This window comes from Sylvia atricapilla, chromosome 2 (assembly GCF_009819655.1).
Source record: "Sylvia atricapilla isolate bSylAtr1 chromosome 2, bSylAtr1.pri, whole genome shotgun sequence".
NCBI classification, from domain to species: domain Eukaryota; kingdom Metazoa; phylum Chordata; class Aves; order Passeriformes; family Sylviidae; genus Sylvia; species Sylvia atricapilla.
This window is the reverse complement of record NC_089141.1, coordinates 114792831-114815774: the sequence shown is the minus strand read 5'-3', so window position 1 is coordinate 114815774 and position 22944 is coordinate 114792831. Positions and strand designations below refer to the sequence as shown.

Genomic DNA, 22944 nt, shown 5'->3' with positions numbered 1-22944 from the left:
TTGTTAGATTTATGTATTCGCTGCCTTGGAGAGCAGCTGTGTCCACATCTCCTGTGGCCCTCGGGTGGTCCCTTCCCGCAGGAGCAGTGCAGGGGGAGCTGCAGGGAGCTGGATCTCACTGCTAAGGGTCAGCCTTTCCCACAGTGGCATACACACGTCACCTGGGGAGTCCGAGGCAGCAGTGCTGCTGTCCTTTCCATCCTTGGCTCTCAGGAGGGGATGGAGCAGTGAATGGGTGAGGAAGGAGCCTCCTGACAGCCCTCGTGGTGCAGCTGCAGGGTCTGGGATGCTTTGGTGGGTCTGGAGTGGAGCCTTAGCCCAACAGGAGTGAGAAGGAAAAGCGCTTTGTGTTCCTCTGGCTGCTCGGTTGGCGTTTGGCTCGTGGGCTGCCTGGGAATGTTGGTACCTCACAACTCCCTGGGAATTTCTCCTCCTCTGGGCAGGGCCTGGAGGGACAGCTGAGTGTCCAGGACAGCCCTGGGGGCTGGGGTACCCTCCAGTGAGGTGTAGTTCGTGGTCTGCCTGGGATTTGGGGAGGGAAGGGAACTAAAAGGTATTTTGGGGCTGCCCAGGGAGCTTTGGAGTGCCCATCCCTGCGGGTGTCCCCTGGAGGTGGCACTCAGAGCCCTGGGCTGGGGACAAGGTGGGCACAGGGGGGACTGCCTGGGCTGGGAGGGCTTTTCCAGCCCCAGGGATCTGGGGATTCTGTGATTTGTTAGTAAAAAAACCCTTTCTGCAAGCAGGTGGCTGAAAAGCAGCACTTTTCCCTGAGGTTATCCCTGTGCTGCAGCCTGTCCCACTTGGAGGCTGTGCTGGTGGAAAGGGCTCTGGCAGTGGCTCGTGTCCCTGGTGGTTCCAAGGCCAGGGTCGGTGCCAGGCCTGGACACCCTTCAGTGCTGGACTGTGCCCAGCCTGGCACTCTGCTCCCCGCTGCCCGAGCTGCACAGGCTGATTAGTGCTAACAAAGCTGTTTCCCCTCATTAATTAGCTTTGCTTTAAATCCAGAGAGGGAGAAATGAACTCCTGAGCAGGCAGAGCAAGCAGAGGAGTTGTGGGTCTCCTCAGGCAGCTCTGGCATTCCCACTGGCTCCTGTTCCTGTGTGGAGCCCTGCTGTGGATCACTGGAGGGGCAGGAACGTGCTGGAAACAGGAGATGGGACCTTTAGTGCTGTTGGGTGCGGGTCTGGGGCTCCCCTGTGCCCCAGCTGGAGATTCCACCCCCCTCCTTGTGTCAGTCAGGATCTGCTGGGGAGAAATCCTTCCCTGGCACAGGGTGCCCAGAGCAGCTGGGGCTGCCCCTGGATCCCTGGCAGTGCCCAAGGCCAGGCTGGACACTGGAGCACCTGGGACAGTGGGAGGTGGGATGCCACGGGTGGGATGGACTGTAAGGTGCCTCCAAGCCCAGACCAGTGTGGGATGCTGTGAATAATGGGGGTTCTGGCCTCTTTCCTGCCTTCTCCCTGTTCCCAGGTGCAGCCCTGGGACCTGCTGCTTCCCCCTCCTGCCCTCCAGACTCTTTGCTGTGGAATTTTGGGATGTTCCCTGTGGAGCAGCGCTGTCCTGCTGAGTCGTCTGCTCTGCTCCCGTGGCTGATCCAAGCTGGGCTCTGGAACATTTTAATTTGCCCTCCCCCTCGTTTCCCCAGCCCCTGCAGCCGTGCCTGATTAATTTTCTGGCACCTCCAGAGCTGTGGTTCAGTTTTAGGAGCTGGTGGTGGCAGGGACGAAGGACTCGTTAATTAAAGCCATTGCTCTGTCACTCTGCAGCACATGGGAGCCTTGAGGAGCTCCTGCCTCACACCGTGCCACGGCCTCACCACTCACAAGGAGCAATTTCTTCCCAAAGTCCCTGTCACTGTGCCCTGTGGCAGTGGGAAGCCATTCCCTGGCTCCTGTCCCTCCATCCCGTGTCCCCAGTCCCTCTGCAGCTCTCCTGGAGCCCTTCAGGCCCTGGAGGGGCTCTGAGGTCCCTGCAGTAATCCCAAGAATAGAATTCCTGATCAGGAGTGCTGGAGGACCGTGCCCAGGAGCTTTTCCTGGCCGAAGTCCCCTGCAGTTGATGGAAAACCTTGAGGGGAGCATGAGGAAGTCATTAGGGAGCCGCGCATGGTTCTGTCCCCGGATTGTCCCTGCCTGCTTGTTTGCCCTCCATGAAATAGTACCGGGATGCTTGTTTGTTTGGATTAGGGGCCTATTTTTAAGTAACCTATTTTTTCCACTTTGGAAAATGCATTAACTCACTGTGTGTCACGGACATCTGTGGAGTCTGGCTTTGGGAACCACCAAGTGCTCCTTGCAAGTCTCTCCCCAGCCTCAGCGGGTGCCTCTGGCCCGCAGAGATAGTTTTTGTCTATGTGTGTTTATTTACACCTCGCACAGATTTACTGTAAGAGACGTTTGCAGGATCCAGAGGCACTTCCCTGGAAGTGCACTTTATCCCAGCAGGAGCTCTGTGTGTCCTCTGCTCCACCATCCCTTCACCTCCTCTGGGGTTTGGAAAGCGCTGATCCCGGCAGCTCTCAGAAAGTGGAAGCAGCAGCAATGCAGCTGGAAACGGGGATGTTTGGTAACACACACAAGTCTTGCAGGAAAAGACACTATTTTTGTAGCCCAGTGTTTGTTTTTCCCTGAAGGACAGAGTTTTAAGGTCAGTTTAATTCTTCTCTACAGGTTTAGAGCTCTGGTGCCGTAAATTCTGCTGTTCTGGGAGGATAAAAACACAATAAACAGGAGAACTTGAGGAATGTTCCTCTCTGAGTTGCAAAGGAACAGCTTGCTGGTTGGAACAGCCTGCCCCTTCCTAGGCAAGGGAGGCTTTGGATTGCAGGAAAGGGAGGAATAATTCAGGATTAAAGCTGCTAAGCAATGCATGTGTTTAGCTCTGTGAGAGTGCCAGGACATAATTAATGGGTGAGTAAGCCAAAGGGAAAATTTTTTTCTAACTGGATAGAGATGGATAGAGGATAGAAACTAATTTTTGTGGGGGACAGAAGTAATCCTGGAAGTAAGCAGCTGCTGTTGTTGAGGATGCCTGGGTAGGTTTGTCCCGGTGCTTGGCAGATGGAGGAGAAATCCAGGTTTGGCACCCTGTGCTGGCCTGGAGGGCTGGTGCTGGTCCCAGAGCAGCTCCAGGACTGCAGGTGAGGTGAGACCTCCAGCCAGGCAGGCTGTGGAGGGATTATTCCCTCTTACTTCCATGTGTGATGGCTTTTCCCACCTGCTGGGGCTGAGCTGAGAGAAGTGATCCCATCTCAGGCAGGGCAGATCCCCCTGGAGCTTCCTCCTGGGGTTGGCATTTCTGCAGCTGGATCTGAGTCCAGGGGTGAAGTGTTGATGGGGAAATGGCTGATGAAAGGTCTGAGCATCTTGGAGTGTTTTGGGAAGGCGACAGCAGTTTGGTGTCCTGGGATTTCACAGTGGGTCTGGCCCGTAAACTGCCAAACTGAGGAGCTCTTGTTGTCTTTCCCAACCCGTGGAAAGGATCAGGAGGGAGGTCCTTGTCCATGCCATGCTTTTATCTGTGGGCTGCGTGGATCCCGGTGGCTCTGCCTGGGGCTCAGGTGGGTTTGTCCCCAAACACAAACACAGCACACTGCTGATGGTCCCAGGGCCTCTGGGGGGTTGGACTGTGCCAGGCTGTGCAGAGCAGCCCCTTCCATCTCTGTCCTGACACCCAGGGGCTCAGAGTTCCCAGCTCCCTGGGTGTCCCAGGAGGTGTGAGGGCCCTCTGCTGCAGATGAAGAGTTCCTCAGCTTCAACAGGGAGTGTCCTCCTGCAGCCTGGCCTGCTGGGGGGAGAGTCAGTTCGTAAGTGTCCTGCAGGGCCTCTGCGTGCAGGGGGACATGCTCCAGAGGTGTGGAACTGGGTTGGAGATGCTGATGGTTTGTGGGGATGGTGGTGGCAGCACACCTGGCACAGGGATCTCTTGGTGGGGGCTGTCCTCATCCCAAGGCTCTGCTCCTGCTGCTCTCAGAGGTTTCTCGTGGACCACGCTGTTTCCTGCAGATTGGCACTCTGGGTTTGGGAGGTACACAAGTTTCCCTGTTCATTTCCTTGGCTGTGTGGTTAACAAAAAAAGGAAAGGGATGCTTTGGGGCATTCAGTGCTGCTCTCCCACACTGCAGGATGATCCTCACAGAAGTTTTCCTGACAGCAGTTGTTGTGAGGAGTGGGGCTGCTGGTTATTTTTTCTCCCGTGTTTTATTTTTTCCTCTTGGGAAAGGAGAAAAAAATGTTTCGTGCTTCAAAGGGTGAGGCTCAACCCGTGGAGTTTGTCATGTCCTAGCAGGAGCCTTAATGGGAATGTCTGGCATTCCTGTGCCATCCTGCGAGATGGGTATCTGCAAAGGTTGGCTGGATGGGGCAGTGCCCTCCCTGCCACCCCTCCCTTCCCCCGGGCTGGCCTGGGGTGCTGCTGTGGCACTGAGCCCTCTGGGCTCCCTGGGCTGGGGACAGGGGACAGGGGAGAGCTGGGGACAGGGGAGAGCTGGGGACAGGGGAGAGCTGGGGACAGGGGAGAGCTGGGGACAGGGGAGAGCTCAGGGGACAGGGGAGAGCTCAGGGGACAGGGACAGGACAGAGCTGGGGACAGGGGACAGAGCTGGGGACTGGGGACAGGAGAGAGCAGGGGACAGGAGAGAGCTGTGGAGAGGGGACAGGAGAGAGCTGTGGAGAGGGGACAGGAGAGAGCTGTGGAGAGGGGACAGGACAGAGCTGGGGACAGGGGACAGGGGACAGAGCTGGGGACAGGGGACAGAGCTGGGAACAGGGGACAGGACAGAGCTGGGGACAGGACAGAGCTGTGGACAGGGGACAGGACAGAGCTGAGGACAGGACACAGCACAGAGCTGTGGGCAGGGGACAGGACAGAGCTGTGGGCAGGGGACAGGACAGAGCTGTGCACAGGACGGAGCTGTGGGCAGGGGACAGGGGACAGGGCAGAGCTGTGCACAGGACAGAGCTGTGGGCAGGGGACAGGACAGAGCTGGGGACACAGGACAGAGCTGTGGACAGCACAAAGCTCCTCTCGCTGCTGGCCGCAGCCTCCTGCTTTGGAGAGCTTGTCCAGCTGGTTTGTTTTTCATCCCAGAGCTATTTTCAGCTGCTCAGCCTAACAAGGTGAAATGGCTGGGATGCTTTCCTGCTCCCTGGGACTCTGCTGGGAGGAGGTATCCCTCTGTCCCAGCCTGTCCCAGCCAGGGGCTCTGCAGGACCTGTGGCCCTTTACTGTGTTGGCAGCACTCAGGGTTTTGGAGGAGCTGTTTGGGCTCTGCACGGGCACCCTGAGCACAGGGAGCCCAAATCCCAGCACTGTGGTGGCCCTGGTGCCCTGCTGAGGTTGGGAACACGGGCAGGATCCAGGACAAAGGCCAGCTCTAGGAGGGAGAAGCAGCAGCAAAGCCAGGGATCAGCTCAGGTGCCCCCAGGGATGTGGGATGTGCTGCTCGTGGATCTGCCAGGAGCAGTGGAACTGGGCTGGAGGTTCCCTGAGATGTAGGGAAAGGGGACATCTCACCCCACCTCATCCTTACTCCCACTGAAAAGGTGTAATGGATTCATTCTTGTGATTCCTTTGGGGTTGGTGTTCACTCAGGGAACAGGAGCTGTTAAACCAAACCCAAGTCTTGCTCTTGTGCCTCTCACTCAGGTGGCTCCTTCAGCATGTGCCAAACCCCTGTGCTGGGAATGTCGATTCCAGCTCCTCACAGGCTCTGCACGTTGAACCTCGTGCTGCTGTGGGATGTGGGGCACCACAGTCCTGTTCCCAAGGCAGGAGTGAAGGCAGAGATCCCAGTGCTGTGCAGGAAGTCACCTGGCAGAGCAGAGGCTGAGACCCAGCGTGGTGGCCCAGCCTGGGGCACATCCAGCATTCCTGGGAGGGAATCACTGACACCTTCTGCCCTAAAGAAACGAGGGGATTTGTGTTGGAAAGAAGGAGGGAAAAGGTCGATGGTTCGGTAGAGTCTTTGTGTGAGCACTGGTAGAAATACTCGGGAAGGTTTTGGTGCCCAAGGTGAGAAGGGGCTGGGTTTACTGGAAAGGATTGTGGAATTATTTAAGGTGGAAAAGCCCTTGCAGAGTTCAGCTAAGCCATGTCCCCAAGTGCCACATGCCCAGGGCTGTTAAAGCCCTCCAGGGATGTGATTCCATCCCTGCCCTGGGCCACTTGTCATTGGTTTGGACACGAATTTTCAGGGAAGCTGCAGGGCAGTTCTCTGTTTGCAGCAGAGGAGGGAGGACTCGTGGCTCCTTTTTGCCTTAATGCTGCTGCTGGAGGGAAATACTTTCTGCCTGGAGGGTATTATAGGATGTTTTTTTCCTGATTAATGAGGTATTAAAAAGATCCCGCGGAGTCTGGGCTCGTCCTCCTGAGTCACCTGTGTGTTTTTGTTCGGATTTGGCAGGGAGCTTCCCTGGTAGCCAGAGTTATCCCTTCGGTAAACACAGTCCTTTGGCGTGGCCGTGGCTGCTGCTGAGTGCCCAGTCAGCCCAGCCCCACAGAAATAACCCAGGATTTCACACTCTCACAGGGCTTTTGCAGCCCCCTGTACCCAAGGGTTGCTGCTCCTCGGGTCCTGGATGAGCTGCAAGGAATCAGCCCTGAACAATGAGTTTAAGGAGTCAGGTTGGGGTGAATGCAGAGCTCTTTGGGGATGCTTTGGTTTGCTGGTCCCTCCTTGGCTCTGGGAGTGGACAGGGGTTAGGAGGGATTTATCTGGGGCCTAACAGTGGCTAAACTTAGTCCTGTGTGTCCTGGCTGGGGGGACGTGCTGCAGAGGTGACACTTCTGCTCTTGGGGAAGAAATGCCACCAGTACAGCCAGTGGCCGTGTCCTGTGCTGGGGCTGGGCAGGAGGGTTGATAGAGAGAAACTCAACTTCCTTTTTTGGCTTCTGGGGAGGTTTTCTTCATGTCAGCTGGTGTAGCCTGCAAGTACAAGACTGAAAAAGTAACATTCATTTTTGTCTCCAAATGAAGTTGCCAAAGCTCTGGGCAGGTGAAGGCTCCAGCCAGGTGATGTGGGGGGTGGGATTGGCTCTGCTCTGCTCTGCTCCAGCCCCAAAGCCCCTTCCCTGGGCTGCCCCAGCTTGGGAGTCCCTGCACAGCAAGGAGCTGGAGCTGCTGGAGAGATCCAGAGGAGCCACGGAGCTGCTCCAGGGCTGGAACCCTCTGGATTCAGGCTGGGAGAGCTGGGGGTGCTCCATGGAGAGGAGAGGCTCCAGGGAGAGCTCAGAGCCCTGCCAGGGCCTGAAGGGGCTCCAGGAGAGCTGCAGAGGGACTGGGGACAAGGGCTGCAGGGACAGGAGCCAGGGAATGGCTTCCCAGTGCCAGAGGAGCAGCTTGGATGGGGATGGAGCAGCCTGGGACAGTGGGAGGTGGCCCTGGGACAGTGGGAGGTGGCCCTGCCATGGCACAGGTGACACTGGATGGATTTTGGTGTCTCTTTCAAAAGAAGAACAGGTGCAGGTTTTTTGAGAATTTAACCTTTTTTAAACTGTTCATGACAATAATAATGTCCTGTGAAGTACTTTTTTTTTTCCAGTAGTGAAAATATTTTATTATTAATTCACACACGGAAGCTGCTGTTCTCTAGTTCAGTGGCTGATGTCATGCAGAAAGTCTTGGTCCCTCCCACACGTGTTTGGGAATAAGAATCTTTTTAAATAAGTCAAGGCCACTTTGCTCTGGTTTGAAGCACATCTCTGAGGCAGCCTCAGCTCTCTGGAAGCTGTGCTGGTCTGTAATTAACCTCTGGTCAATGAAGCCACGGACACTGCGCTGGACCCCGGCTTGGTCCCAAACTCTTCCCAGCTGCTGTTTGATCCAGCCTGAGCTTTGTTCTGTGCTCTGTGTGTTCCACACTCAGGGTGTTTTGCTCAGGGGGTTGCAAGTTCCAAGGCAGCTCCTGGTGACAGAGCTGTTGTTCCAAGGGCACTGCTCCCGTGGGGAATATTCCCAGTGCAGCGTGGCCAGCCCTCAGGATGGGAGCAAGGAGGGAGATTGTGCTCCCCCAGCCCCTCTCCATGGCACTGAGCCCCCTCTGAGCTCACACAGCTCTCCCCTCGGTGCTTTGTGGTCCAGAGCTCTGCCAGGGCCATCAGGGGAGGGAGAGCATTGTAATCCCAGAGCAGGGCTGGGATTCCTGTGCTGGGACCGGCTCCGGGAGCAGCCCTGGAGCTGTTCTCAGGGCTCAGCCCTGGGGCTGTTCTCAGGGCTCAGCCCTGGAGCTGTTCTCGGGGCTCAGCCCTGGAGCTGTTCTCAGGGCTCAGCCCTGGAGCTGTTCTCGGGGCTCAGCCCTGGAGCTGTTCTCAGGGCTCAGCCCTGGAGCTGTTCTCGGGGCTCAGCCCTGGAGCTGTGCTCAGGGCTCAGCCCTGGAGCTGTTCTCGGGGCTCAGCCCTGGGGCTGTTCTCGGGGCTCAGCCCTGGAGCTGTTCTCAGGGCTCAGCCCTGGAGCTGTTCTCAGGGCTCAGCCCTGGAGCTGTTCTCGGGCTCAGCCCTGGGGCTGTTCTCGGGGCTCAGCCCTGGAGCTGTTCTCAGGGCTCAGCCCTGGAGCTGTTCTCAGGGCTCAGCCCTGGAGCTGTTCTCAGGGCTCAGCCCTGGAGCTGTTCTCGGGGCTCAGCCCTGGAGCTGTGCTCAGGGCTCAGCCCTGGAGCTGTTCTCGGGGCTCAGCCCTGGAGCTGTTCTCGGGGCTCAGCCCTGGAGCTGTTCTCAGGGCTCAGCCCTGGAGCTGTGCTCAGGGCTCAGCCCTGGAGCTGTTCTCAGGAGCAGCCCTGGAGCTGTTCTCAGGGCTCAGCCCTGGAGCTGTGCTCGGGGCTCAGCCCTGGAGCTGTTCTCAGGGCTCAGCCCTGGGGCTGTTCTCAGGAGCAGCCCTGGAGCTGTTCTCGGGGCTCAGCCCTGGAGCTGTGCTCAGGGCTCAGCCCTGGGGCTGTTCTCAGGGCTCAGCCCTGGAGCTGTTCTCGGGGCTCAGCCCTGGAGCTGTGCTCAGGGCTCAGCCCTGGGGCTGTTCTCGGGGCTCAGCCCTGGAGCTGTTCTCGGGGCTCAGCCCTGGAGCTGTTCTCAGGGCTCAGCCCTGGAGCTGTTCTCGGGGCTCAGCCCTGGAGCTGTTCTCGGGGCTCAGCCCTGGAGCTGTTCTCAGGGCTCAGCCCTGGAGCTGTTCTCAGGGCTCAGCCCTGGAGCTGTTCTCGGGGCTCAGCCCTGGGGCTGTTCTCGGGGCTCAGCCCTGGAGCTGTTCTCGGGGCTCAGCCCTGGAGCTGTTCTCAGGGCTCAGCCCTGGAGCTGTGCTCAGGGCTCAGCCCTGGAGCTGTTCTCAGGAGCAGCCCTGGAGCTGTTCTCGGGGCTCAGCCCTGGAGCTGTGCTCAGGGCTCAGCCCTGGGGCTGTTCTCAGGGCTCAGCCCTGGAGCTGTTCTCGGGGCTCAGCCCTGGAGCTGTGCTCAGGGCTCAGCCCTGGGGCTGTTCTCGGGGCTCAGCCCTGGAGCTGTTCTCGGGGCTCAGCCCTGGAGCTGTTCTCAGGGCTCAGCCCTGGAGCTGTTCTCGGGGCTCAGCCCTGGAGCTGTTCTCGGGGCTCAGCCCTGGAGCTGTTCTCAGGGCTCAGCCCTGGAGCTGTTCTCAGGGCTCAGCCCTGGAGCTGTGCTCAGGGCTCAGCCCTGGAGCTGTTCTCAGGGCTCAGCCCTGGAGCTGTTCTCAGGGCTCAGCCCTGGAGCTGTTCTCGGGGCTCAGCCCTGGAGCTGTTCTCGGGGCTCAGCCCTGGAGCTGTTCTCAGGGCTCAGCCCTGGAGCTGTTCTCGGGGCTCAGCCCTGGAGCTGTTCTCGGGGCTCAGCCCTGGAGCTGTGCTCAGGGCTCAGCCCTGGAGCTGTTCTCGGGGCTCAGCCCTGGAGCTGTGCTCAGGGCTCTGCCCTGGGGCTGTGCTCAGGGCTCAGTCCTGGAGCTGTGCTCAGGGCTCAGCCCTGGAGCTGTGCTCGGGGCTCAGCCGTGGAGCTGTGCTCAGGGCTCAGCCCTGGAGCTGTGCTCAGGGCTCAGCCCTGGAGCTGTTCTCGGGGCTCAGCCCTGGAGCTGTGCTCAGGGCTCAGCCCTGGAGCTGTGCTCAGGGCTCAGTCCTGGAGCTGTGCTCAGGGCTCAGCCCTGGAGCTGTGCTCGGGGCTCAGCCGTGGAGCTGTGCTCAGGGCTCAGCCCTGGAGCTGTGCTCAGGGCTCAGCCCTGGAGCTGTTCTCGGGGCTCAGCCCTGGAGCTGTTCTCGGGGCTCAGTCCTGGAGCTGTGCTCAGGGCTCAGCCCTGGAGCTGTGCTCGGGGCTCAGCCGTGGAGCTGTGCTCAGGGCTCAGCCCTGGAGCTGTGCTCAGGGCTCAGCCCTGGAGCTGTGCTCAGGGCTCTGCCCTGGGGCTGTTCTCAGGGCTCAGCCCTGGAGCTGTTCTCAGGGCTCAGCCGTGCACAGAGCTCCCACCTTCTCCCCCCTGGGCCTGGAGGATTTATGGAGCGCTCAGCAAGGTGCCTGAGGAATTTATTTCTTTGCCCTGGCAGTGCTGCTCCAGGCACTGCCTGTGCCGTGGATTCCTGCCGTGGATTCCTGCCGGGGCCACAGCTCAGCCTCCTGTCAGCAATTCCCTTCCCCGGTGATTTACCCCAGGGTGAAGCCCCGTGGGGCTTTTCCCACCCAGTGCCGGGCTCTGGGAAGGATCAGTTTGTTCAGCCCCGGTGAGGATGGGGGCAGAGCCAGCCCTGTGCTCTGTGCCCAGGGTGGCCTTGGGGATAACAGGACACGGGCTGCAGGGCTCCTCGTGGAGCACCAGCCCTGCCAGCGGGGACTCAGGGAGCTGGGGCTGTTTGTCCTGGAGAGAAGGAGGCTCAGGGGTGACCTTAGCACCCTACAGCTCCCTGGCAGGTGGCTGTGCCCAGGTGGGGCTGGGCTTTCTCCAGGCAGCACTGACACAACCAGAGCACACAGCCTCAGCTGTGCCAAGGGAGATACAGGCTGGATATCAGGGAAGAGTTTTTTACAGAAAGAGTGATAAAGTCCTGGAATGGTCTGCCCGAGGAGGTGGTGGAGTCACCATCCCTGGGAGGGTTTAAACAAAGACTGGATGTGGCACTGGGGCCATGCTCTAACTGAGGTGTTGGGGCTGGGCTGGACTGGATGGGATGGAGACTTGGAGGTCTCTCCCAGCCCCGTGATCTGTGGGGAAAGGAGCAGCAGGGTGGGATCTGGGCACACAGTGAGCTGTGGGACAGGTGGGAGCAGCACCTGGAACAGCCATCCCACAGCCCTGGGGCCTGAGAGGGCACTGGGGCAGTAAAAGGTGCACGTGCAGGGACATGGTACAAGGGACAGAGGGCAGGGAGAGATTAGGAATTGTTCCCTGGCAGGGTGGGCAGGGCTGGCACAGGGTGGCACTGGCCCTGGATCCCTGGCAGTGCCCAAGGCCAGGCTGGACACTTGGAGCACCTGGGACAGTGGGAGGTGGCCCTGCCATGGCAGGGGTGGCACTGGGGGAGATTTAGGGTCCCTCCCAACCCAAAGCAGTCTGGGATTCCATGGCTGGGCTGTCATAGTTTGACTCCCAGTGACTGGGGTTTGGAAAACTGCCCCTTTCCTGCCTCAGCTTCCCCTAAAAGTGACTCCTGTCTGCTCAGGGCTCAGAAAAAGGGCCCATTCCAAACCCTGCAGTGCCCCTCCAGCTGCCTGGGGGAAGCCACAGCTAAATCATGGTTCAGGAATGATGGGGAAAGGGTGAGCTGCCCTTCTGAGGGAGAACCCCAGATGTGCTCAAGTTTGACGATTTTCTGGACACTCTGCACTGTGTCCCAGGTGACTCTGGGCAGTCTCAGGGAGGGTTCAGCTGGGTTTAGCACAGGCCCTGGAGCAGCAGCTGTGGGGTGGCACTGGGCTCAGGAAAGGTTTGGGGGTTTCCTTCTTGGGTTTTTGCTTACACAACGTCACTTTAAAGTGCTGAACTGCAACAGGGGTTGCATCACACCAGAGCTCTTCCCTGTGTGCTGAGGATGAAGGGTATGTTGTCCAAGAAGTTCCCAGCTTGTCTCTTGAAGCCTCTTTATTACTGCAAAGAGCCTGGAGGATTTTGGAAAGTCCTTGTTCAGGGAAGGAGCGTCTCCAGTTTGGGATCACTGAAATCCCTGCTGTCCTAAAGACAAGTGGCCGTGTGTCTCCTGGTGCCCAGGGGAGCCAGGTGTGGAGCTGCCTCTCCATGGGGAGTTTGCAGGCCAAGGGGGAGGTTTCAGGAGCTGCTGAGCTGATGGAATCACCCCTTGTTGTCACTGGAAGGCGTTCCCTGCTTCCCACCATCCCTCCTCTCCTACTCCCTTCCCTCCTTCCCCCTTGACAGGAGGAGAGGGAACTGGCCCAGGGGAGGCTCAGCTTGGCCAGCAGCAGGAATTTCCCCATGGAAAGGGTGCTCAGGCCTTGGCACTGCCCAGGGAGCTTTGGAGTGCCCATCCCTGCAGGTGTCCCCTGGAGGTGGCACTCAGAGCTCTGCGCTGGGGACAAGGTGGGCACAGAGGGGACTGCCTGGGCTGGGAGGGCTTTTCCAGCCCCAGGGATCCTGGGATTCCGTCCTGGTTTTGTCAGCTCCTGCTCTCACCCCCAGGTTTCATGGCCTAGAGGTGACACTCTGTGTTTTGTGTCGCCTTTTGCTGCCCCAGCACTGCCAGGACCCTGCTGGGATGAGGAGCCCCAAGGCTCCTGTGCTGCTCTTGGTCTGTGTCTGTTCTAGAAAGTTCCTCTTCCCCTGATCACCCCCAGAAAACAGCCACTTTAGGAGAGGTGTTTTTTATCTGATGGGTGAATCTCCCCACTCCTCCAAAGGCAGCGTTTCCATCTTCCAGTGTAGCAAAGCGTAAAATTCCCAATTTATTCCTGCTTCCCCAGTGACTCATTTCCAGACTTTCTTTTTCAATTGTTTTTTTAGTAACAACCTTTCCAGTGAGGCAGCTCCAGGCAGGCAGGGCTCCTGCACTGCTGGCACAGCTCTGCTCAGAGCTGGGGGCTCCTCATTTCCCACTGGATTAAGAAACAGCAGCTCTCACTTTGGGGCAGAAGGTTTGGAATTCAGGAACACCTGCCTTGTACCAGCACGTTTGGGATCGTTGCTGGTTGCCCATCCCATCCGTGGGTGATTTTTTTCTACCTGAGGGAGTGGCTGGAGCTGTGCCAGGAGGGATTGAGGGTGGATTTTAGGGCCAGGCTCTGCCCCCAGAGGGTTCAGGCACTGCCCAGGCTCCCCAGGGAATGGGCACTGCCAGAGCTCCAGGAGCCTTTGGACACCCAGGGATGCCCAGGGGGATTGTTGGGGCTCTGGATCAGTGATCCCTGTGGCTCCCTGCAGCTCAGGACATTCCGTGAGTCTCTCGTTCTCCTGGCCCTGGTGTAACCCAAAGTGCTCATTTGTGGTTGGCAGGGAAGGGAGAACATTTTACAACTGCTGTTTTCCCAGTGTGAATGATCTTTGCCTGCCAGAAGAGGGATTTATTTTCTTTTGTGCCACTGGTGCTGCCCCTAAATTGCTGCTCCTCACACTCTGCTGCCCCACTGCTGTGTGCTGTCCCCTGGCAGTGACTGGCCGTGGGGAAAGGAGGTACCTGGGCCTTGGGGTGCTCCTTCATGGGGACACTCAGTGGAAAGATGTGTGGGGTCTTCTGGGCAGAGTCTTTTTCCTCCCCCTATATGAGTGGAGGTGGGGATTCCCCCTCAGGAGTGGTGTGACCACTGTCCTGCAGAGAGGTGTGTCTTTCTTCCTCATGGACCTCGAACCCCTTGTCCTGCCATCTCATTGGACTTGTCCCCTGTGGGATCTGGTGGCATTCCAACCCTGGGGCACATCCAGGATCCTGTTCTTCTTCCAGGATTCCCAACTGTGGCCCTTTGGTGCCTGGAACCAAACAGCTCTGGGAGCACCAAGAAGAACAAACCTTGGATTTTTTGTGGGCTGGTGTTATTCACAAGATCCTTCCTCCTCCTGCTCCTTTCCTACACCTTCTTCCCATGCCTTTGGCTTTCTCCTCTGTGTGCCAGGATCCACATCTGCCTTGGGTCTCCCCTTGGGTCTCCCCATTGCTGACCCTTGGGTCTCCCCATTGCTGACCCTTGGGTCTCCCCATTGCTGACCCTTGGGTGTCCCATTGCTGACCCTTGGGTCTCCCCTTTGCTGACCCTTGGGCGCCCCATTGCTGACCCTTGGGCCCCCCTTTGCTGACCCTTGGGTCTCCCCATTGCTGACCCTTGGGCCCCCTATTGCTGACCCTTGGGTCTCCCCATTGCTGACCCTTGGGTCTCCCCATTGCTGACCCTTGGGTCTCCCCATTGCTGACCCTTGGGTCTCCCCATTGCTGACCCTTGGGTCTCCCCATTGCTGACCCTTGGGTCTCCCCTTTGCTGACCCTTGGGTCTCCCCATTGCTGACCCTTGGGCCCCCCTTTGCTGACCCTTGGGTGTCCCTTTGCTGACCCTTGGGTCTCCCCATTGCTGACCCTTGGGCCCCCCATTGCTGACCCTTGGGCCCCCCATTGCTGACCCTTGGGCCCCCCATTGCTGACCCTTGGGCCCCCCTTTGCTGACCCTTGGGTCTCCCCTTTGCTGACCCTTGGGTCTCCCCATTGCTGACCCTTGGGTCTCCCCATTGCTGACCCTTGGGTCTCCCTTTGCTGACCCTTGGGTCTCCCTTTGCTGACCCTTGGGTCTCCCCATTGCTGACCCTTGGGTCTCCCTTTGCTGACCCTTGGGTCTCCCTTTGCTGACCCTTGGGTCTCCCCATTGCTGACCCTTGGGCCCCCCATTGCTGACCCTTGGGTCTCCCCATTGCTGACCCTTGGGTGTCCCCATTGCTGACCCTTGGGTGTCCCCATTGCTGACCCTTGGGTGTCCCCATTGCTGACCCTTGGGTCTCCCCTTTGCTGACCCTTGGGTCTCCCCATTGCTGACCCTTGGGTCTCCCCATTGCTGACCCTTGGGCCCCCCATTGCTGACCCTTGGGTCTCCCCATTGCTGACCCTTGGGTCTCCCCATTGCTGACCCTTGGGTCTCCCCATTGCTGACCCTTGGGTGTCCCCATTGCTGACCCTTGGGTGTCCCCATTGCTGACCCTTGGGTCTCCCCTTTGCTGACCCTTGGGCCCCCCATTGCTGACCCTTGGGTCTCCCCATTGCTGACCCTTGGGCCCCCCATTGCTGACCCTTGGGTCTCCCCATTGCTGACCCTTGGGTCTCCCCATTGCTGACCCTTGGGCGCCCCATTGCTGACCCTTGGGCGCCCCATTGCTGACCCTTGGGCGCCCCATTGCTGACCCTTGGGTGCCCCTTTGCTGACCCTTGGGTCTCCCCATTGCTGACCCTTGGGCCCCCCATTGCTGACCCTTGGGTGTCCCCATTGCTGACCCTTGGGTGCCCCTTTGCTGACCCTTGGGTCTCCCCATTGCTGACCCTTGGGTGCCCCTTTGCTGACCCTTGGGTCTCCCCATTGCTGACCCTTGGGTGCCCCTTTGCTGACCCTTGGGCCCCTGATCCTTGTGGGAAGGGAATTACACAGGAGAGTGGCTCTGCTTGAGTTTGGGGAAGGGTTTTTATTCCCAGAGAAGCCCAGGTGATGGTTGCAGGCTGTTGCCGAGGTTGGATAATCGAGGTGAGGCTTTTCCTGCGGGATCAGCTGTAGGAATGTGGGGACAGGCAGGGCCATGCCCTCGTGGAGCCCTGTCCTTCAGTGGCAGGTGAGGATGCTGGCAAAGCCAGGAGCTGGCTGCAGCAGGGCCGCGTCCCACGGCGTGGGTGGTTTGGGAGCAGCGCGTTCCTGCTGGCTGTAGGAAAGGCAGACTGTGCAGCGTGTGCCTTGGCCAAGGCAGAGGCTGTTGTCACCCTGTTTCCTGCTCTCCAGGGCTCCTGTGAACATGGAAACCATCAGCTCTTGGTGAGGCACACGAGGGATAAATAAGGCTGGAACTGGGAGAAGCTGTCCTTGTACGGCAGCGTGGGAATGGTGCCGCTTCCCTTGGATTAATTATGCAGCAGCTTTTCTGGGAAGGGACCAGGGGAGTCCTGGAGCCTGGGCTGTTGGGGAGCAGGGGGAAGAGGCCAGGGAATGCCCTTTGGAAGGTCTGTGTTGCTCCTGGGGCACTGGGCTCCCTCAGCTGTCCTGTGAGGCTGTGAAGGGGAGATGGAACCCGACTGTGAGCCTGGATTTTGGGTCAGCTCTGAGCTCTGCACCCTGGGCCTCCAGCTTGGAATGGACATGGAGCTGTGGGAACGAGTCCAGAGGAGGCCACGGGGATGCTCCAAGAGCTGGAGCCAGGCTGGGAGAGCTGGGGGTGCTCATCCAGAGAAGAAAAGGCTCCAGGGAGAGCTCAGAGCCCTGCCAGGGCCTGAAGGGGCTCCAGGAGAGCTGCAGAGGGACTGGGGACAAGGGCTGCAGGGACAGGAGCCAGGGAATGGCTTCCCAGTGCCAGAGGACCAGCTTGGATGGGGCTTGGAGCAGCCTGGGACAGTGGGAGGTGTCCCTGCCGTGGCAGGGGTGGCACTGGGTGGGCTTTGAGGACCCTCCCAACATGAGCCTTTCTGCCATTCTGTGATTTCTCATAATTTCTGATGCAAACGAGGAATTCTGTACTTCTTTTAGCTTCTCAGAGCTACCAAAATTTTCACTTCTGTATGTGGAGCTCCTCCTGCTCCAGGTGTTCTCTGCCCTGGGCATCACACAGCTGGTGCCCAGAGCTGGCACTGGGAATCCCTGGCTTTGGGCAGTGCTGCAGGAGTGGGTCTCCTGGCTCAGGGCTGGAACAGCAGGAACGTTGTGGGTTTTTCTTTGACTTCTAAGCTTTCCTTGGCGTCTTCAGCTTGGGAGGCAGGGATGACTCACTCCTCCATTCTGTGGTTTCCTGACTTGGAGCAGCTTCCCTCTCCCTCGGTGGTGATGAGTGTGGAGCCGGTGTGCGGCACTCAGCGCCGTGGGCTGGGGCTGCTGGAGGCTGACTCACGCCTGGGACGGGGCTCAGAGGGGCTTGGAGTCCTTCCCACCCCTCACTGGGAGCCTTCCAGAGGGCCCAGAGCAGCTGTGGCTGCCCTGGATCCCTGGCAGTGCCCAAGGCCAGGTTGGACACTGGGGTTTGGATCACCTGGGACAGTGGGAGGTGGCCCTGCCATGGCAGGGGTGGGACTCGATGATCTTTGAGCTTCTTCCCAGCCCAGACCATTCTGGGATCCTGTGAAATCACTGGGAAGCTGGTGTGGGCCATGGGATAATGGTGTGTGTGCAGGGCAGGGATGTTGATCCTGAGTGCCTGGATCAGGTGCCACAGGATTGCTCAGTCCCATGGATTCCTCTGGTGCTCTGCAGGGCATTCCCATCGCATGGAATCACAGAATCCTCCAGTGGTTTGAGCAGGCAGCAGCCACAGAGCTCATCTGGTGCCACCCCTGCCGTGCCAGGGACACCTTCCACTGTCCCACGTTGCTCCAGATCTCATCCTTGGACACTTCCAGGGATCCAGGGGCAGGCACAGCTGCTCTGAGCCAAGCCTCACCACCCTCACAGGGAAGAAGTTCCCCCAGTCTCCAACGTAACTCTCCTCTCTTAAAGCCATTCCCCCATATCCTTTTACATTTCCCCATATCCTTTACCTTGTCTGCTCCTCTCCCATCGGTTTTGGATGGCCCTGGCTGTGGCTGCAGCTTTAATGGTTCAGTTTTGTTCCACGCAGTGGGGCAGGAATGTGTCAGCGGTCAGATTGCTTGGTTCATGGTTATGAAGCAACCCAATCTCCAGTTATTTCGGCTCCTTAGAACTTCCCTGCCCACGGGATATTTGGGCTCCTGCTGCTCCTCCAGGGAAGGCCCTGACGTGGTGTTTGGAGCTGCCCGTGGGCAGAGCCGCCGTGCCCGACAGGGTGCTACCAACACAACCTGTTATCTTATTTGTTCAGCCTGGGAGAAATGTCCCCCGAGCCTTGGGGCTGAGGGGAGCAGACAGGTCTCTCCGGAAGGAAATGGGGGAAGTTGGCACTCGGAGGCCGGAGCAGCCGAGGCTGGGTGCCCACGTCTGCTCTGGGGAGCTCTGGGAGCCACAGGGAGGGTGGAGTCATTCCCAAAAACTCTGCTGGACGTGGGGTGCTTGTTCACAGAGAGAGGGGGTCGTGTGTTGGGACAGCATGGGCAGAGCAGGGGTGGGATGGGATCCGTAGGGTGGGATGGGATCCGTAGGATGGGATGGGATCCGTAGGATGGGATGGGATCCGTAGGGTGGGATGGGATGGTGCCATATGTTCCCACTCCAGCAGAAAGCAGCTTTGTTTTTTGGGGGTTGTGTGTGATTTGGGGGTGTGTGTTGTTTTAATGGGGTGGAGAGAGTGAAGCACTTGAAGAAAAGTGGAGAGACAAAGTTCTGGTGGGGAGACTGGGTGGAAGCCAGGGATGAAAGGGCTGCTCTGGGCAAGGGGGAGGATGTTTGGAAGCAGTGAGCTGACATTAAATCAGTAAATTGGTGCATGGAGAGGATGAGAAAGGCTGATTGCCCTCGGTGATGAGAGCGTTGATGGTAGTAAATAAATGCTGAGCGTGTGCCAAGCAGAGGAGCCCATTTGGGGAAGGAATTGTAAGGTTTTAATTGAGTGCAGGTTCATGACTGTGCAATAACCTCACTTGGCTGTGTTCAGCTGTGGTGGTGCTGGGAGGCTCCGTGGGTCACACAGGGCTTCCTCCAGCATCTGTGTGACCCTCTGTGGCTTTGTCACGCTGATCCTGAGGCACCAGGGGACTTCCAGGGCAGAGGAGACGGGTTTGGCCCCAGGAGCTGGGTACAGCCTGTTTCCCTGGGTGCTGTTGTTAAATGCTTTGTGAACGTTTCAGGTTGGATCTTCCAGCAGAGGCACCCGAGGGCATTGGTAGTTCTTTAAAAGTCTCTCAGAGATCAAACAGTCCAACCTCTGCTTGGATTTACATTTTTTCTAGACTGCTTAAAGAGTTGGGTACAAGGATTTGGGTTTTTGCATCGTGCAAGGTGCTCCATTAGAGGAGTAAAGTCTCTTTGAACTCCTGCTGAAACTTCTGTAGTCATTTGGGGTTGGAGCCACCTGGGACTGGATGGACTTTAAGGTTCTTCCCAAACCAGTGTGGGATTCCATGGAGGGGAACACAGGCTGAGTGCAGTGAATCCCTCTTGAGCTGCTCCAGCCCCTGCTGTCCCAAGGGTGATGGGAACACGGGAGCAAGAGCGGGGAATAATTCCCTGTTGAGCGGATACTTGAATGCTCTCCTTGGTCTGCTCTGAGCAAACTCCCTCCAGCTGCCAGGTTCTACATCCCAAACCTGCTGGGAGAGTCACTGTTGGAGCATCCACACTGTGAGGGAGGTGGGAACACGGCTGAGGTCTGTGTTGGTCGTGGAATCCCAGACTGGTTTGGGTTGGAGGGACCTTAAATCCCACCCAGTGCCACCCGTGCCACGGCAGGGCCACCTCCCACTGTCCCAGGTGCTCCAAGTGTCCAGCCTGGCCTTGGGCACTGCCAGGGATCCAGGGGCAGCCACAGCTGCTCTGGGCACCCTGTGCCAGCCCTGCCCACCCTGCCAGGGAACAATTCCTGCCCCAGAGCCCATCCAGCCCTGCCCTCTGGGATCCTGCCTGCCCAGGGCAAGGCTTCGTGCCCTGGCTCTGCACCTCCCAGGGAAGGAGTTTGCCAGGGAAAATAGGTCAAAAGGACCAGAAAAACGAGCATGTGCTAAAATCTCAATTCTGACTGAGAAATCAATACAATTTCTTGACAAAACAGGGTTTATATGTGTCTTTCACATGTGCTTGTGGCCGAGTGTCAGACCTGGAGGCTGACAGTTCTCTCTGCAGTAAACAGGCTGTACAGTGTCAGCTTGAAGTGTAAAACCCCTCTGAGAACTTCCCTGACAGAGGGAATGGCTGGATGCTCTCGTAGCTCCATCAGGCTCCGATGTTTGGAAATCAGAGCTGGAAATTTGTTCTGTGCCCTTTTCCCCTTGCTCTCTGTGCTGCTGCTCTGCAGGATGTCAGGGTTCCCAGGCTTCCCCTTGCTGTTCCTTACCCCTCCACAGGGGATGGAAATCTCTGGATACATCCCTCGCAGTTTAATGGCTTCGTTAAAATTCCTGGAGCTGTCCTTGGCATTTTTTAATTGAAACCCCGAGTTCCAGGGGAGGAACCCTGAGCACGGAAGTTCAGCTGAGCCCTTGTTGACACGGGTGAAATATGTAAACAGTTCTTTTTCCCCAAATACAGGGCTTTTTTCCCTTGGCTGCCCTCCCGGTGTTTATAAAAGGCACTTATGTAAATGACAGTTGTAATAATTAAGCTGCTGTTTAGTGCTGTCCCCACGGCTGCTGGTGCTGCAGGGGCTCTTAACGAGCTGGGGGCATTATTGAAGGTAATGGCACCTCGCAGAAGGAAATCAGGGGAAATTAAACAAATTCCTCCTTCGAGAGAATGTGTCATGAAAAAGGAGAGGTCTGGAGTGAAGTGATATTACAGGGGAGCTCTGGGGATTGTCCCCTCCAGCCCTGCTCAGGCAGAGCTGCCCAGAGCTGCTGCTCCGTGGCCACGTCCTGGTGAGTTTGGGATGTCTCCATGGCTGGAGCCTCCACGGCTTCTCTGGGCAGCTGGTGCCAGCCAGGACCACCACGGGACACAGCTCTGTCATGGGTTATGGGGCCACCCCAAACTGCCACCACGGGACACAGCTCTGTCATGGGTTATGGGGCCACCCCAAACTGCCACCACGGGACACAGCTCTGTCATGGGCTATAAAGCCACCCCAAACTGCCACCACGGGACACAGCTCTGTCATGGGTTGTGGGGCCACCCCAAACTGCCGCCACGGGACACAGCTCTGTCATGGGTTATGGGGCCACCCCAAACTGCCACCACGGGACACAGCTCTGTCATGGGTTATGGGGCCACCCCAAACTGCCACCACGGGACACAGCTCTGTCATGGGCTATGGGGCCACCCCAAACTGCCACCACGGGACACAGCTCTGTCATGGGCTATGGGGCCACCCCAAACTGCCACCACGGGACACAGCTCTGTCATGGGTTATGGGGCCACCCCAAACTGCCACCATGGGACACAGCTCTGTCATGGGCTATGGGGCCACCCCAAACTGCCACCACGGGACACAGCTCTGTCATGGGTTATGGGGCCACCCCAAACTGCCACCACAGGACACAGCTCTGTCATGGGTTATAAAGCCACCCCAAACTGCCACCACGGGACACAGCTCTGTCATGGGTTATGGGGCCACCCCAAACTGCCACCACGGGACACAGCTCTGTCATGGGTTATGGGGCCACCCCAAACTGCCACCATGGGACACAGCTCTGTCATGGGCTATAAAGCCACCCCAAACTGCCACCACGGGACACAGCTCTGTCATGGGTTATGGGGCCTATGGGGCCACCCCAAACTGCCACCACGGGACACAGCTCTGTCATGGGTTATGGGGCCACCCCAAACTGCCACCACGGGACACAGCTCTGTCATGGGTTATGGGGCCACCCCAAACTGCCACCACGGGACACAGCTCTGTCATGGGTTATGGGGCCACCCCAAACTGCCACCACGGGACACAGCTCTGTCATGGGTTATGGGGCCACCCCAAACTGCCACCACGGGACACAGCTCTGTCATGGGCTATGGGGCCACCCCAAACTGCCACCACAGGACACAGCTCTGTCATGGGCTATGGGGCCACCCCAAACTGCCACCACGGGACACAGCTCTGTCATGGGTTATGGGGCCACCCCAAACTGCCACCACGGGACACAGCTCTGTCATGGGTTATGGGGCCACCCCAAACTGCCACCACGGGACACAGCTCTGTCATGGGCTATGGGGCCACCCCAAACTGCCACCACGGGACACAGCTCTGTCATGGGCTATGGGGCCACCCCAAACTGCCACCACAGGACACAGCTCTGTCATGGGCTATGGGGCCACCCCAAACTGCCACCACGGGACACAGCTCTGTCATGGGCTATGGGGCCACCCCAAACTGCCACCACGGGACACAGCTCTGTCATGGGTTATGGGGCCACCCCAAACTGCCACCACGGGACACAGCTCTGTCATGGCCTATGGGGCCACCCCAAACTGCCACCACGGGACACAGCTCTGTCATGGGTTATGGGGCCACCCCAAACTGCCTTCCAGGGTAGGTGGAAATGGCTCCAACTTGCACCGGGGAGGTTCAGCTTGGATATTGGGAAGAAGTCCTTAATGGAAAATGCTGTCCAGCCCTGGCACGGGTGGAGTCACATCCCTGCAGATGTGGCACTTGGGGACATGGTCAGGGGTGGCCTTAGCAGTGCTGGGGAGCAGCTGGACTCGCTGGTGTCCAGGGGCTTTTCCAGCCTCGATGTCTCAGTGGAATTCCAGCTCTCCTTCAGCACTTAGGCCTCAGTGTCCTGTGATGATCCGGGTGTGGCACCTTGAGGGGACAGCAGGAGCCTGAGCAGGGGCTGCAAAGTGCCTTTGGTGGGGACAGCGAGCCCCGAGGGTGACAGGAGGGATGGAGGGGAGGCAGGAGGGATGTGAGGCTGGAAGGAGGGATGGAAGGGGGGAGGCAGGAGGGATGGAAGGGGGGAGGCAGGAGGGATGAAGGGAAGCAGGAGGGATGAAGGGAAGCAGGAGGGCTGGAGGAGCTGCAGGAGGGATGGAGGAGCTGCAGGAGGGATGGAGGGGAAGCAGGAGGGATGGAGGGGAGGTCGGAGGGATGGAGGGGAGGCAGGAGGGATGGGAGAGAAGCAGGAGGGATGGGAGAGAAGCAGGAGGGATGGGAGAGAAGCAGGAGGAATGGAGGAGCAGCAGAAGGGATGGAGGGGAAACAGGAGGGATGGAGGGGAGGCAGGAGGGATGGAAGAGGGCAGCAGGAGGGATGGGAGAGAAGCAGGAGGGATGGAGGGGATGGCAGGAGGGATGGGAGAGAAGCAGGAGGGCTGGA

The 22944-nt window shown here is 58.5% G+C and overlaps 1 protein-coding gene across 9 annotated transcripts in view; it reads left to right on the top strand.

Moving 5' to 3' along the window:
- The window catches only part of STIM1 (stromal interaction molecule 1), an 81935-nt gene that overhangs the window by 4744 nt on the left and 54247 nt on the right, over positions 1-22944 (top strand). Inside the window, exon 1 of one of the 9 annotated variants that reach the window (XM_066314200.1) lies at positions 17897-18021. The exons of 6 other annotated variants lie outside the window; for them this stretch is intronic. The gene's annotated coding sequence lies outside the window, so the exon portion shown is untranslated. Of the gene's footprint in view, positions 1-17896; positions 18092-22944 lie in introns of those variants that run through there. 2 more of the 9 variants (XM_066314204.1, XM_066314205.1) reach the window with 2 other exon arrangements.